The sequence below is a fragment of the Pavona decussata genome, unplaced genomic scaffold (genome assembly GCF_977016875.1).
Source record: "Pavona decussata unplaced genomic scaffold, jaPavDecu1.1 SCAFFOLD_307, whole genome shotgun sequence".
NCBI classification, from domain to species: domain Eukaryota; kingdom Metazoa; phylum Cnidaria; class Anthozoa; order Scleractinia; family Agariciidae; genus Pavona; species Pavona decussata.
In genome coordinates, this window is record NW_028145700.1 from 359,293 (window position 1) to 372,824 (window position 13,532).

At 39.8% G+C, this 13,532-nt stretch overlaps 2 protein-coding genes and 1 pseudogene across 9 annotated transcripts in view; 2 read left to right on the forward strand and 1 right to left on the reverse strand.

The window, feature by feature from the left end:
* The window catches only part of LOC146454235 (uncharacterized), a 223,135-nt gene that overhangs the window by 167,465 nt on the left and 42,138 nt on the right, over positions 1-13,532 (reverse strand). The window lies entirely within an intron of this gene.
* Positions 1-13,532, forward strand: part of LOC146454239 (uncharacterized) — a 113,163-nt pseudogene that overhangs the window by 54,777 nt on the left and 44,854 nt on the right. The window contains exons 18-24 of the transcript XR_014859298.1: positions 5,872-5,994; positions 11,367-11,489; positions 12,219-12,341; positions 12,490-12,612; positions 12,781-12,903; positions 13,072-13,194; positions 13,363-13,485. The product of XR_014859298.1 is annotated as an uncharacterized LOC146454239 (transcript). The remainder of the gene's footprint in view (positions 1-5,871; positions 5,995-11,366; positions 11,490-12,218; positions 12,342-12,489; positions 12,613-12,780; positions 12,904-13,071; positions 13,195-13,362; positions 13,486-13,532) is intronic.
* The window catches only part of LOC146454240 (uncharacterized), a 35,237-nt gene that overhangs the window by 2,732 nt on the left and 18,973 nt on the right, over positions 1-13,532 (forward strand). The window lies entirely within an intron of this gene.

Below are 13,532 nucleotides of genomic sequence, written 5' to 3' on the forward strand. Positions count from 1 at the left end.
CAAAGTATAAGTGGTGGAAAGTGCGAGAAACTGATGCCAGGATTTGTTAGTTTGTTAAAGAATCTTTAAAAAAAGGATTAACAGTTGTGATGTATATCTGTGGTTTTATAGCAAGAAACTTTACACCAGACACACACTTGTCCAATTTGAAGTTTACAAATGCAAATAGTGCCCTTTGTCTAGTGACGCACGAGAGCTGGAAGTCGTGCTTGCTTGCATGTAAAAATGCGTGAGCAAAATATATTAAAGCAACATTCAAAACAAAACCACCTGTAAGAAATCTAGACATTTACATCACGCCATTAAAAGCGAGGGCCTGCTGGCCGATTGACCGATACTGTCCGGAAAATGTTATTTATCCAGATCGGTATGTGAAATCAAACTAAATTTTAAAACTAGTTTCTATGATTTTTGCAAGGGTGTGGTAGCTGAGTGAAGACATGAATTCATAACTTTCTTTACTAACAAGAAACTGACCTTCATTATAGGACAACCAATTTCTGTCCTTCTTTATTTAAGTTGCACTTGCTACAAGAAATGTTCTGAAGGTAGCAGAACGTTCACTGTAAGAGCTATCAAAGTCATAAATCATGCTTAAGACCGACCTCAAACGAAACCCCATAGCAAAAAGTTTTAACATCAATTCTTCACATCAATTTTAAGAAATCAAATTCTTACGCAATCACTCATGCAAGTCAGTTTTTAACCTCGTTTACTAGTCTTACGTGACAACCTTCCTACCTACCAAGCAAACTCAAAAAATTGGGTTCAGGTTTTTAGGTCCAGCAGGGATAAAGGAATACCGGGCGGAGCCTTAATATCGTGGCTAGGTTGTATCGTATTAATGTTTGAAATTAAACAGACAAGAGTATTCTCTGATGTAGGCCAGAAACGGCTTCAAAAAAAGCAGGTAACACAATTGGACCATACCAAAGTGAAATCGGAGTCATTCTGTATTATTTATGGTTTGTACAATTCTTTCTTCTCTCTCTCATTCCAAGATCAGAATGACATTTCGGTTCATGTAGTGTAGTAAACTACCATGTTAAACGTCGGTAACGTGTATTTAAAGTCTGGCCATCTAAATACGCATCATACAAGCATCCTGAAACCAAACGAGGGTATAACATGTTTTATCAGTTTTAAAATGTCCAGTGGTCCCAAAAAACAAAGCTTAACTTGGTGGTCGGGTCGTGAAGATATTTACACAAAAGAGGAGCTTGACACAAAGTATTAAGGCGTAGAGATATCTAAAGCTAGTGAAATTAACAAACCTCTCCAGGAATAAAGGGTTTTTTATGTAGCGGCGTGGGACAGAAAGCGCGTAATGACGTTTGTGTTTAAGGTATTTTCGAGCCTTTTAACAGGGTTTAACAATTTAAGCGTGTGAAAAAATTGAAAATTGCGTTTAAAGGCTTTCTGACCGAGCCTTTCCCAAGGTGGGTTTGAGCAAAAACTTAGTTTATATTTTATTAGAGTTGAACTTTTGCCAAAATTAAATAATCGTTTGCAATCCAAGTGATTTTATTTTCTTCTGTATTTGTGTCCTGTTTACTACATTCCAAAGTTCTTATTTTTTACCCTCAAAAATATGGACTGAATACTGTAGACAACTACCTCATAAATTAGAAAATTGATCACTAATCGTTACCGAGAAGAGAATGATTTTCTTTTCTGACTGGAAGGGAAAAGAATAAGTAAAATTATAGTGACGGGAAGGTAAATTGTACCTTCGGAACACATAAATTGAAAATTTAAACATTCCTACAAAATTGACAGAAAGGCAATGAAGGTTGTTATTGCCTTAATGAAGGGGGAAGATTAATAATTAATTACTTGAAGTTCAAACATTAAGACATTGTCAAGACTCCAGATGAATACCTTATCGATACCTTACTAATTAATCATTGCTGGGAAGAGCAGTATTTTCCTACATAAAGAGAAGAAGATCTTACATGCTGGTGAGAAGAAATTGAAGCTTTTTTACCAATAATTAGGCGTTTGTTTGATACCATTATTGTTTTATCAGCTAAGAAAGGGTTGTGGTATTGATCCGTCAAAGTATAAGTGGTGGAAAGTTCGGAAAACAGATGCCAGTGAATTTAATGTTAGTTTATTATAGAATCTTAAAAAAGGATTAACAGTTGTGATGTATATCTGTATTTTTATAACAAGAAACTTTACGCCAGAGAGACAGTTGTTCAATTTGAAGTTTACAAAAGTAAATGGTTCCCTTTGTCTAGTGACGCACGCAAGCTGGTAGTCGTGCTTGTTTGCATGTAAACATGCGTGAGCGAAATATATTAAGCAGCATTCAAGGCACAATCACTTGCTGAAAGTCTAGAAATTCTGTGTTACATCAAGCTATTAACGGCCACGGCCTCTTGGCTGATTGACCGCTGCTGTTGAAAACGTTTTATACGTTCACTTCTTCACATCAATTTTAAGAAATCAAATTCTTACGCAATCACTCATGCAAGTAAGTTGTTTCCCTCGAAAAAAAGTCTTACCTACCAAACTAAAAAAAAAAAGGTTTCGGTTAGGTTTAGCAGGGATAAAGGAATACCGGGCAAGGCTTAATATCGGGGCTGGGTTGTATAGTATCAATGTTTGAAATTAAATAGGCAAGAGTATTCTCTAATGTAGGCTAAAAGCGGCTTCAAAAACAGCAGGTAACACAATCGGATCATGCTAAAGTGAAATCGGAGTCATTCTGTATCCTTTAGAGCTTGTACCATTCATTCTTCTCTCTCTCTCTCTCTCTCTCTCTCTCTCTCTCTCTCTCTCTCTCTCTCTCTCTCTCTCTCTCTCTCTCTCTCTCTCTCTCTCTCTCTCTCTCTCTCTCTCTCTCTCTCTCTCTCTCTCTCTCTCTCTCTCTCTCATTCCCAGATCAAAATGACTCTTCGGTTCATGTAGTATCGGGACGCCTAAAGTCTGACCACAGGAAGTCCACAAAAGTTGTGATAAAGAAAAAGAAATATTGGTTTACATTGTTAGTTTCTTGTTGTTTTTTATTAGGTTCATTTGCATCCATTTTACACATATACGACAGCACTGAAAGAAGTGGTGTCCTGAGCTGCTTTGTGCACGAGCGGATCTGAGCTTTGCTGATTATTAATTTAAATTGAACTGAGTGTAGTGCAATCTGGTCTGAAATCATACGCGTGACTTTAAAATCGAACGAGCGCGCAGCGCGAGTTCAATTTGAAATCACAAGTATGATTTCAGACCAAAATTGCACTACACGAAGTTCAATTACCGCTGTATTACACCCATTTTTTAACTCACATAGTTTTTTTTGTCAGTATTACTATTTTTTCTTTCATGTAGCCAGTTATTGTTTTGTTTCTTCCTATGCGTTTCCACGAAACTTAATTCCAAGTAGCAAAAGCCTCTTTTTCCGGTTCAACATAAGCAAGAAAACTGTGCGAGCTGACAGAGCTCAGTGCAAAAAACTGCGCCACAATTTTGCAGCATCATATATCGTTTCACAGCTGTTTGAACGTTTTGGAAGGTATCACTTGAACCGTGATACAAAAGCAGCTCTGAAAGAATTCGCTAAAGTTACGTTTCCTAATGGTGTCGGTCAAGTGTAAGCTTTTCTTCATTTATTCAACTGTACCAACGCACGCAGCGCCACCGTTTTGAACAGGTGTAAAAACTTCAAATTTCTCCACGCGCCATCCTCACCGGTTCGTGTAAACGGCAAGGAGCTCCTTCATTTGACGCGGAAAGTTGCCGGAATATCCAATTTTTTGCTCGCTATGTAAAAAAAAAAAAACGGAGAAAACCCAAGAAGTTACTACGCTGGCTACATACACATGACTCAAAGTAATTAAGTGAACAGAAAATAAAAATTAACCAAATAAAAAAAAGCCCCGGTAACTCACTCCACCAGAGGAGCATGAGCTCAAAATTGTGAAACTTTGATAGCTTTGATATCCAACAGTGACATTTGTAAAAATTACGATAGTTCTACGATGAAGATGTATAATTTCGCCCCCCGATCTAGGTAGGTAGCTTTTTGTAAAACGTTTGTATAGAGTTTCGCATTTAAATTGATTGTTTTTAAGTGCTTTTAAAATAAGTTTTGAATTTTTAATTAAAGTTTTTGGTCGTATTGCCAAAAGAGTTAAAGAATTTTGGATGCTTTCCAAGAAAGTTCTAAAAACGGTAGGGCACCGACTTAGTTTTTGAGATAATTTGCAAAAACTGAACTTTAGATGTCCTTTTTGTAGAGCTAATGTGTTTCCATGGTAACCTGTATGACGTCAGAACTAGCCAAACTAAGTTACAAAAATGTATATATTTGTCCACGTGATCGGATTCACTTTTTTGTAATCTTTTATCATTTTACTAACACTACACAAATGAAAAACCCTTACGAGCCTTCTTAAAAGGGGAAGCACAAAAGATCTGGAACTGCGAAGTGTCTCTGTCATACCCATGGTAATTGGGGCTCTTGGAGCAGTGATCAAACACCTGAAGATGTGGTTTAGCAAGATGGGAACACCTGGTATCATTACCTTATTACAGAAAGATTGTTTGTTGGGCACAGCCAAAATCTTAACAAGATCCTTACAAGGACCCTAGACACCTGACTAAGGCTAAAGGAAATAGGTTGATCCTCTGGGGAAACATAGCCACCTATATAAACTTATGGTGTGAGACATGAACAAATAATAATAATGATAATAATAATAATAATAATAATGATGATGATGATGATAATGATGATGATGATGATGATGATGATGATGATGATGATGATGATGATGATGATGCTCTTTGTTTCTATGGCGTCATTTCTTAGCGCAATCTAAATGCAAAAATCTTGACTCTACTTTATCTTTAATTGACTCGCAGTGACTAACGTAGAGGCGATGAAGCGTCTGTCATGCTTCGCAGTTCTTCTTGTATTGGGACAACTGCTGTACAGAACCCAGGCTCAGCAATGCCCAGCCTCTAGAACCGAGCAGTCCATATCTGGATGGATGTTACAGCGACACATCTATAAGACAATGATGGCCGATCTAGGTCTTCACTGCCTGTTGGTCTGTCGTACAGATGATCGATGCCAAAGTTTCAACTTTGTGATGTCTCTTCACATGTGTGAGTTTAGTGATCGGACCAAGGAAGCCAGACCGGAGGATTTCATTCCTGACCCAGACAGATATTATTACAGACGAGACACAAATAGAGGTGAAATGATTCAAATTGCCGATGGGAAACTTATTAATCACACATGAAAATAAATTGTCTTTTTTTTTTATCCCAGTCCCTCTCGGTTCCATCCGTGAGCTGGCAGCTGAATCATGCAAAGAAATAAAGGCGAGTGAAGGACAAGCAGTCAGCGGCAAATATTGGCTGTCATCCATAAAAACAAACATGGCGGTTCTTGCATATTGCGACATGGAAACGGGCGGTGAGTTCGGTCAGACTTCAACTGTTAGCTATAAAAAATTTAAATGATGTCAGGATTCAATGCTATAGAAGTGTTAAGAAAGAAATATCCTTTTTTAATCAACAAAAACTTTTAATGACTGCATGATATGGCTTATCCCTGCAGAATGTGGACGTTAAGTGTATCCTTATTTTTTAATCATTGTCAAAGCATAGCTAATCGCTACCATAACTTTCTTCACTATCATTACTGTTATCATCACAGTATGATATCATCACCATCTACTAAACTAACTATTAAACATCGACAAAATCAATGAGAGTTACTTACAGTGACAATCTCAAATTTTTGAAAAGAAAGACTTTTTTGGTGGTCTCTAAAGATGATTGCCTAATCAATTAAGTTTCACATCTTTTTTATTGGGCCTCCAGTAATACTGTTTTTTTGTTGTTGTTGTTGTTGTTTAGATGCTGATGAATGCAACGCTTCTTCCCCCGTATGTGACGTAAATGCGATATGCAACAACACTATTGATTCTTATCGCTGTACGTGCAATCCCGGGTATTCTGGAGACGGGAGAACTTGCAAGGGTAAATAGACAGGATAATGATTAATAGAAAACCTTCTATTTAGACGCGAATTGCAATTGCAGGTTTAAAGTGAATATTTAAAAGTAGAATGAAAGATAAAAATACCATTGCTTGGAGTAGGTTGGACTTTCCTTTCGAAACGAGTTAACAGAAACGAAGTTAAGGGCTTTATGACTTTGATCATAATTGATGACTGTAGTGTCTTATATTGCGTTACGGGCATGCGCACTGGGTTGTTATTACGAGCAGGATTAGATTATAATCGAGGATTCCATAACTGGCGACGAGGATATCCCAAACGAGCTCATCTACAACTATAACTCAATTTACAGTCATTTCAAAACAACTACATCGGATAAACAATGGAAAAAACAACATTCTTCTTACCACCACGTGCGCTGGCCGCCATCTTGAAACTGTTTTGAGGTGAAAATCCAGACTTCTCGACTCAGTTGAACGATAATATACACTCGCCACGGAAGATTCCCCGGAAAATTACATCACAAGATTACACCGAACGATTACACAACTGCCGAAGCGAAATGGCGAATATTTTACCTCCATTTCCTCCATTCTCCGTACATGAAGACGACGCTTCAGTCGGTCCGCTTTGGAAAAAATGGTTGAAGCGTTTTGAAATGTATCTCGCTGCTCATGAGGTTAAAGATCCGACACGTAAGAGAGCGCTGCTACTATACTCCGCTGATGAGGAAGTCGCCGACATTTTCGAAACACTTCCAGACCAGGGCGAAGAGAAAGAATACGACAAAGCCGTAACCGCTTTGAATGCTTACTTCCAGCCCAAAGTAAACAAGACGTACGAAATTTACATGTTCAGAAATGCTACCCAGAATCCTGCTGAATTGCTAGATTCCTACTGCACACGGCCCAGACGCCTGGCTCAAACCTGTGAGTTTGCCAATGAAGACGAAGAAATCAAATCACACATAGTCGTCTCTTCTCTTCATCTTCACGACTACGGCGAAGAGCTTTACGAGAAGATATGAATCTCAAAGACTTACTTGCCTATGGCCGGGGTCTAGAAATGTCTGACAAGCAAGCGAAAGGCATCGAGGAGCACGAAAAGTTAGCCAAAGTATCGCCAGTCAAGACAGAAAAGAAAGCGAACGTCCGAAAACAAGAAATGCTACAGATGTGGCGAACACTACCCTCATTAAGGGCGACCTTGTCCAGCCCTGAAAGAAACGTGCAAGCACTGTCACAAAAAGGGTCATTTCGCTACGGTTTGCAGAAGTAGATTAACTGGCAAGAAAGTCAACGCAGTGGGTGAAGGAGATAGTGATGAGTCCACTGATGAAGAATACACCTACCGTATCACTCTCCACTCCGTGCGTGACAAGGCACAACCGTTAACTGAAGTTATCATTGGAGAAAAGACAGTGAAATGTCTAATCGACTCAGGAGCGGGAGTGAATGTTATTGACACGTGTACTTTCAATCAGATGGAGAATATTCACATTTCACCTACTTTAAAGACGATCTATGGCTACAGATCTTCAGAGCCTTTGCCAGTCGTTGGAACGTTCGAAGCCAGCATCAAGTCGGGAATGACCAACAAATTCAAGGTCGCACAATTCTGTGTCGTTGACGGACAGGATGGAAACCTGATAGGCTATGAGACGGCAACTGATCTCGGACTGCCGCGCATAGTAAACAGTGTATCAGCACCCCAGGTTGATGACATTGTGGGGGAATACAAAGATTGCTTTGAGGGGCTGGGGAAGATGAAAGATAAAGCTGCGAAATTACATGTCAATAGTAGTGCAAGACCACTTGCTCAGAAGTTCCGTAGACTACCATTTCACGTTCGCGAACAAGTCGAGGCAAAGCTCAAGAATCTAGAGGAACTTGACATAATAGAACGAGCTGAAGGACCGACTCCTTGGGTGTCCCCGATAGTGGTAGTTCCAAAGAAGACAGGAATACGCATATGCGTCGATATGAGAGCGGCCAATCAGGCTATAGAACGGGAACGACACCCAGTACCTACTGTAGAAGACGTAATCGTTGATCTGAATGGATCCACTGTGTTCAGCAAGATAGACTTAAACCAAGGCTATCACCAACTTGAGCTGGAAGAAAATTCTCGAGGCATTACTACTTTTGCCACGCACATTGGTTTATTTCGATATAAGCGACTCACTTTTGGAGTCAACTCAGCAGCTGAAATATTTCAGAAGTCTATAGAAGAGGTATTACAGCGAGTCGAAGGTGCAAGAAAGATATCTGACGACATAATAGTGTTTGGCAAGAACCAAGTTGATCATGACAAGGCTCTACGAGCTGTTCTTCAGAGAATGAGAGAAAACAATCTAACTGCGAACCCTGACAAGTGTTTGTTCAACCAATCATCCATTGACTTCTTTGGCCATCACTTCTCTGCAGACGGCATCAGTGCAGACGACAAGAAAATTTCATCCCTCATCAATGCCTGTGCTCCCAAGAATGCAACTGAGGCACGACGTTTTCTTGGTTTGGCTCAGTACCTTGCACGCTTCATCAAGGACTTTGCATCCATTTCCGCTCCAACCCGTCAACTCACACACAAAAATGCCAAATGGGTGTGGGGCCCAGAAGAACAACATGCATTTTTTTGTCTTAAGGCTCGCATGGCAACTCCAGAAGTCATGAAGTACTTCAACCCCTCGTTGGAAACAAAGCTGATCGTTGATGCCAGCCCTGTTGGACTGGGAGCAATTCTCACACAATTAACAGCAGATGGAGATATGAACATTATAGCTTATGCAAGTCGCTCACTCACTGATTGCGAAAGCCGTTACAGTCAAACCGAAAGAGAGGCCCTGGTAGTGATCTGGGGAGTTGAACACTTTCACCTGTACCTGTATGGATCATCTTTTCGCGTCATCACAGATCACAAGCCATTAGAAACAATTTTCAACAACCCCACCTGCAAGGCAACTGCAAGACTTGAAAGACTACAGCTGCGCCTACAGCCATATGAAACTGCAGTTGTTTACAAGCCAGGAGCAGACAACCCAGCCGATAACATGAGTCGCCATCCTGATCCCAAGCAGTCACAGACCCCCCGTCATTTATCGAGAGTTGATGCCTATGTCAACTTTGTGATCACTAATGCTATGCCATCCGCCGTTACCCTTCAAGAGATCAAAGATGCGACAGCAACAGATGAAACATTGCAGAACCTGGCAAGGGTATTAACAACTCAAAAGTAGCACGAAGTCGGAAAGGATGCCGGTCAGTACCAACAGATCAAACAGGAGCTGTCAGTATCAAATCGTGTAATTCTGAGAGGAACCCGCATAGTAGTTCCTGGAAGACTAGAACAGCGAGTGATTATGTTAGCCCACAGTGGACATCAAGGCATCGTCAAGACGAAGCGTTTTTTGCGAGATTCAGTCTGGTTTCCAGGGATAGATAAAATGGTAGAAGAAATGGTGAGAGAGTGTCTACCATGTCAAGCTGCAAACCATGATACAAAGCTGGTTTCTGAGCCTCTACAAATGTCCCCACTACCACAAGGTCCGTGGCAAGAGCTATATATGGATTTCTGTGGTCCTTTTCCAAATGGAGACTACTTGTTAGTCGTAACTGATGACTTCAGCAGATATCCAGAAGTTGAGATCCTGAGGTCAACATCAGCAAAAGCAGTAATTCCACACCTTGACAGTATCTTTGCTAGACAAGGAATTCCCAACGTAGTAAGAACTGACAATGGTCCACCTTTCAACAGCGAAGATTTCCAAAAGTTTGCCACTCACCTTGGTTTCGCTCATCGCAGAATAACTCCTATGTGGCCCAGAGCAAATGGGGAGGCGGAGAGACTGATGAGAACACTAGAGAAGGCAATTAGGACAGCCGTCATAGTAGGCAAGAACTGGAGGCAAGAGCTGTTCATCTTTCTTCGACAGTACAGGGAAAACCCCCACAGCACCACCGGAAAGTCTCCATCTGAATTGTTGAATGGACGAAAACTCAAGTCCACACTACCTCAGATACAACACGATCTGGCACCTCAAGAGGTTAGACAAACCGATGCCAAGAGAAAGACAGAGATGAAAGAATATGCGGATAGATGCAGCCATGCCAAAAACACAGACCTAAGTGTTGGTGACAAAGTATTGCTAAAACAGCCCAAGCAGAACAAGATGTCCACACCATTTAAACCTGAGCCACTTGAGGTAAAAGACAAGAAAGGAAGCATGATTACGGCCCAAAACGCAGATCGCACTGTAACCAGAAATGCGTCATTCTTCAAAAAGCTGCCTTCCAGCGTACCAGTACAACTCATTCCAAGTGGCGAGGAAGAAATATTTACACCCAGCTTTGAGACAGCTGAAGCAGCTGATGTAGCTGAAGGATATCATGAAGCAGATGAAGCAGTTGAGGATAAACCAGAAGCACCACCTGCACTTCGCAGATCGGAGAGAACAAGAAGAGTGCCTGAACATTTCGAGGGCTATGTGACTTGAACATTTGCCTGGAACATTTCAAGAACTATGTAACTTGAACATTTGCCTAAACATTTTCAAGGACTATGCAACTTGGACATTATTTGGACAGATAGTCTACGGAAACGATATGTTGAGTTTTGTTTGTGTTTTTGTTCATAGTGACATTTTCATAGTGACATTTACCCTTCTCATTCTTAGAGGGAGGAAGAGATGTAGTGTCTTATATTGCGTTGCCGGCATGCGCATTGGGTTGTTATTACGAGCAGGATTAGAGAAGTGAAAGTTTACATTAAAAGAGTTCAGAATTATAATCGAGGATTCCATAATGACGTGACCACTATTTGATTTCTTTGCGTCCATGACACTATTTTAAACCAATCGTCAAGGTTACTTGCACAGCGGACTATCGAGATTTTTCTACGCGCCATCTTTCGACATGCCATGTAACCAGATCTAAGTCTTAAATGCAAATACAACTGATTTATTTACGGTTGAACTCGTTTTGGGGCAATGAAGATGGGTTTATTTATCGTCAGAATGACGTGGGGGAATATAAAGACGTCAATCTGAGATCGATAAATCGACGGAAATTTATCGCCTCCCGAACAAAACGACCAAATTCTGCCAGAAGTTATGGAAGAGAGCTGATCGAACAAGGTCAAATAGTTTGAATTTTCCTGAGAGCCGTGCAAAGTTAACAAGTTAACAAATTTATCAGCCTTTTTAGGTCATCAGTTGTAGGTGATTTGTCGTTTCTTTTTTCCAACAAGTGGAAAATTTTCCGGCTTAAAAATTTAAACGGTCTTTCAGTTTTTTATCTAGTCTGCGATGCACGTTACACTGAAAGTGGCTTTAAAAAAATAAATAAAATGAAATTAATTTTTCAATAATTAAACTCTGGCGTGGTTTTTCCTTAAGATATTGACGAGTGTGCAACCAACACCGATCAGTGTGATGTCAATGCTGTATGTAATAATACCGAGGGGTCTCATAACTGCACCTGTAAACCTGGATACTTTGGGAACGGAAAAACATGCGGTGGTAATTATGTCAAGTACTTTTCTTTAATAAAAACAGTCTAAGCCGAGTACAATGAAGTGGTAATTTCAAAGCATATTCTCGTGTGACCATCATACAAAACAGGAAAATGCCAGTTGCATGTACATCTTGACAGCAAAGTTCATTTCTCCTTTTATTTGTTATTTTACTCCTATGTTCCTATGTACAATGTAAATACTATATCCAAGTGTAAATAAACTGAAACCTTAACCTAAACCTGAAACCTTGACAAGTATAAGTTACGATGGAAACTCAAGCCAAGAAAAAACTGTTTTCGCGTTCTTTGATTCTTTATTTCTCTTAATATAACACAAGTTAATGCGAGTCCCAACAAAACTTTAGACTAATTTATCTTATTTTACTTGAAATTCCTAATTCTTTCATAAATTACAATGTTGTTTTGTTTACAATGTTAGCTTAACTGAAGTAGTACAAAGCTTCTTGGCTGCAATGAATGAATTTGTTTGATTAAAGCTGCCATAGGTCTAGTTGCTGTAATTTTTTATTCCTTTTTAAAAGCCGAGAACAGACGACACTTAAGATACTAAAGTTAAGTCTTAAAGTTTTCGGTCCAGTCATGTGAGATTTCAAACTCGTCGACATTCTCCAACTAAATAAAGCGTTTCTTGGAGAGTCTGAAACAAATGACTACGTTCCTTCTACAAGGTGTTACTGTATAGTTGATCTTGGTATTTGTCTTCTCTTCACTAGATATTGACGAATGCACAGCCCACACGCATGGCTGTGACGTGAATGCTGTGTGCACTAACACTGCGGGCTCTCACAACTGCACCTGCAAATCTGGATTCACCGGGAGTGGAAAATCATGTTCAGGTAATTAGAATTACTATGTATTGCTGCTGGTAACTTAGACTAGTTTTTCAACATGACAATATATTATCAGCCACGTCTAATCCTAAAACGTTTCTACTGCAAGGTGTTACTGTATAGTTGATCTTGGTATTTGTCTTCTCTTCACTAGATATTGACGAATGCACAGCCCACACGCATGACTGTGACGTGAATGCTGTGTGCACTAACACTGCGGGCTCTCACAACTGCACCTGCAAATCTGGATTCACCGGGAGTGGAAAATCATGTTCAGGTAATTAGGATTACTATGTATTGCTGCTTGTAACTTAAACTATTTTTTCAACATAAGTTTAAGAAGTCATGACAGACAATTTATTATCAGCCAGGTCTAATCCAAAACCATTCCTACTGCAAGGTGTTATTGTATAGTTGATCTTGGTATTTGTCTTCTCTTCACTAGATATTGACGAATGCACAACCCACACTCATGACTGTGACGTGAATGCTGTGTGCACTAACACTGTAGGTTCACACAACTGCACCTGCAAATCTGGATTCACCGGGAGTGGAAAATCATGTTCTGGTAATTAGAATTACTATGTATTGCTGCTTGTAACTTAAACTATTTTTTCAACGTGAGTTTAAGAAGTCATGACAGACAATTTATTATCAGCCATGTCTAATCCAAAAACATTCCTACTGCAAGGTGTTATTGTATAGTTGATATTGGTATTTGTCTTCTCTCCACTAGATATTGACGAATGCACAACCCACACGCATGACTGTGACGTGAATGCTGTGTGTGCTAACACTGTAGGTTCTCACAAATGCACCTGCAAATCTGGATTCACCGGGAGTGGAAAATCATGTTCAGGTAATTAGAATTACTATGTATTGCTGCTTGTAACTTAAACTATTTTTTCAACATAAGTTTAAGAAGTCATGACAGGCAATTTATTATCAGCCATGTCTAATCCAAAACCATTCCTACTGCAAGGTGTTATTGTATAGTTGATCTTGGTATTTGTCTTCTCTTCACTAGATATTGACGAATGCACAACCCATTCTCATGACTGTGACGTGAATGCTGTGTGCACTAACACTGTAGGTTCACACAACTGCACCTGCAAATCTGGATTCACCGGGAGTGGAAAATCATGTTCTGGTAATTAGAATTACTATGTATTGCTGCTTGTAACTTAAACTATTTTT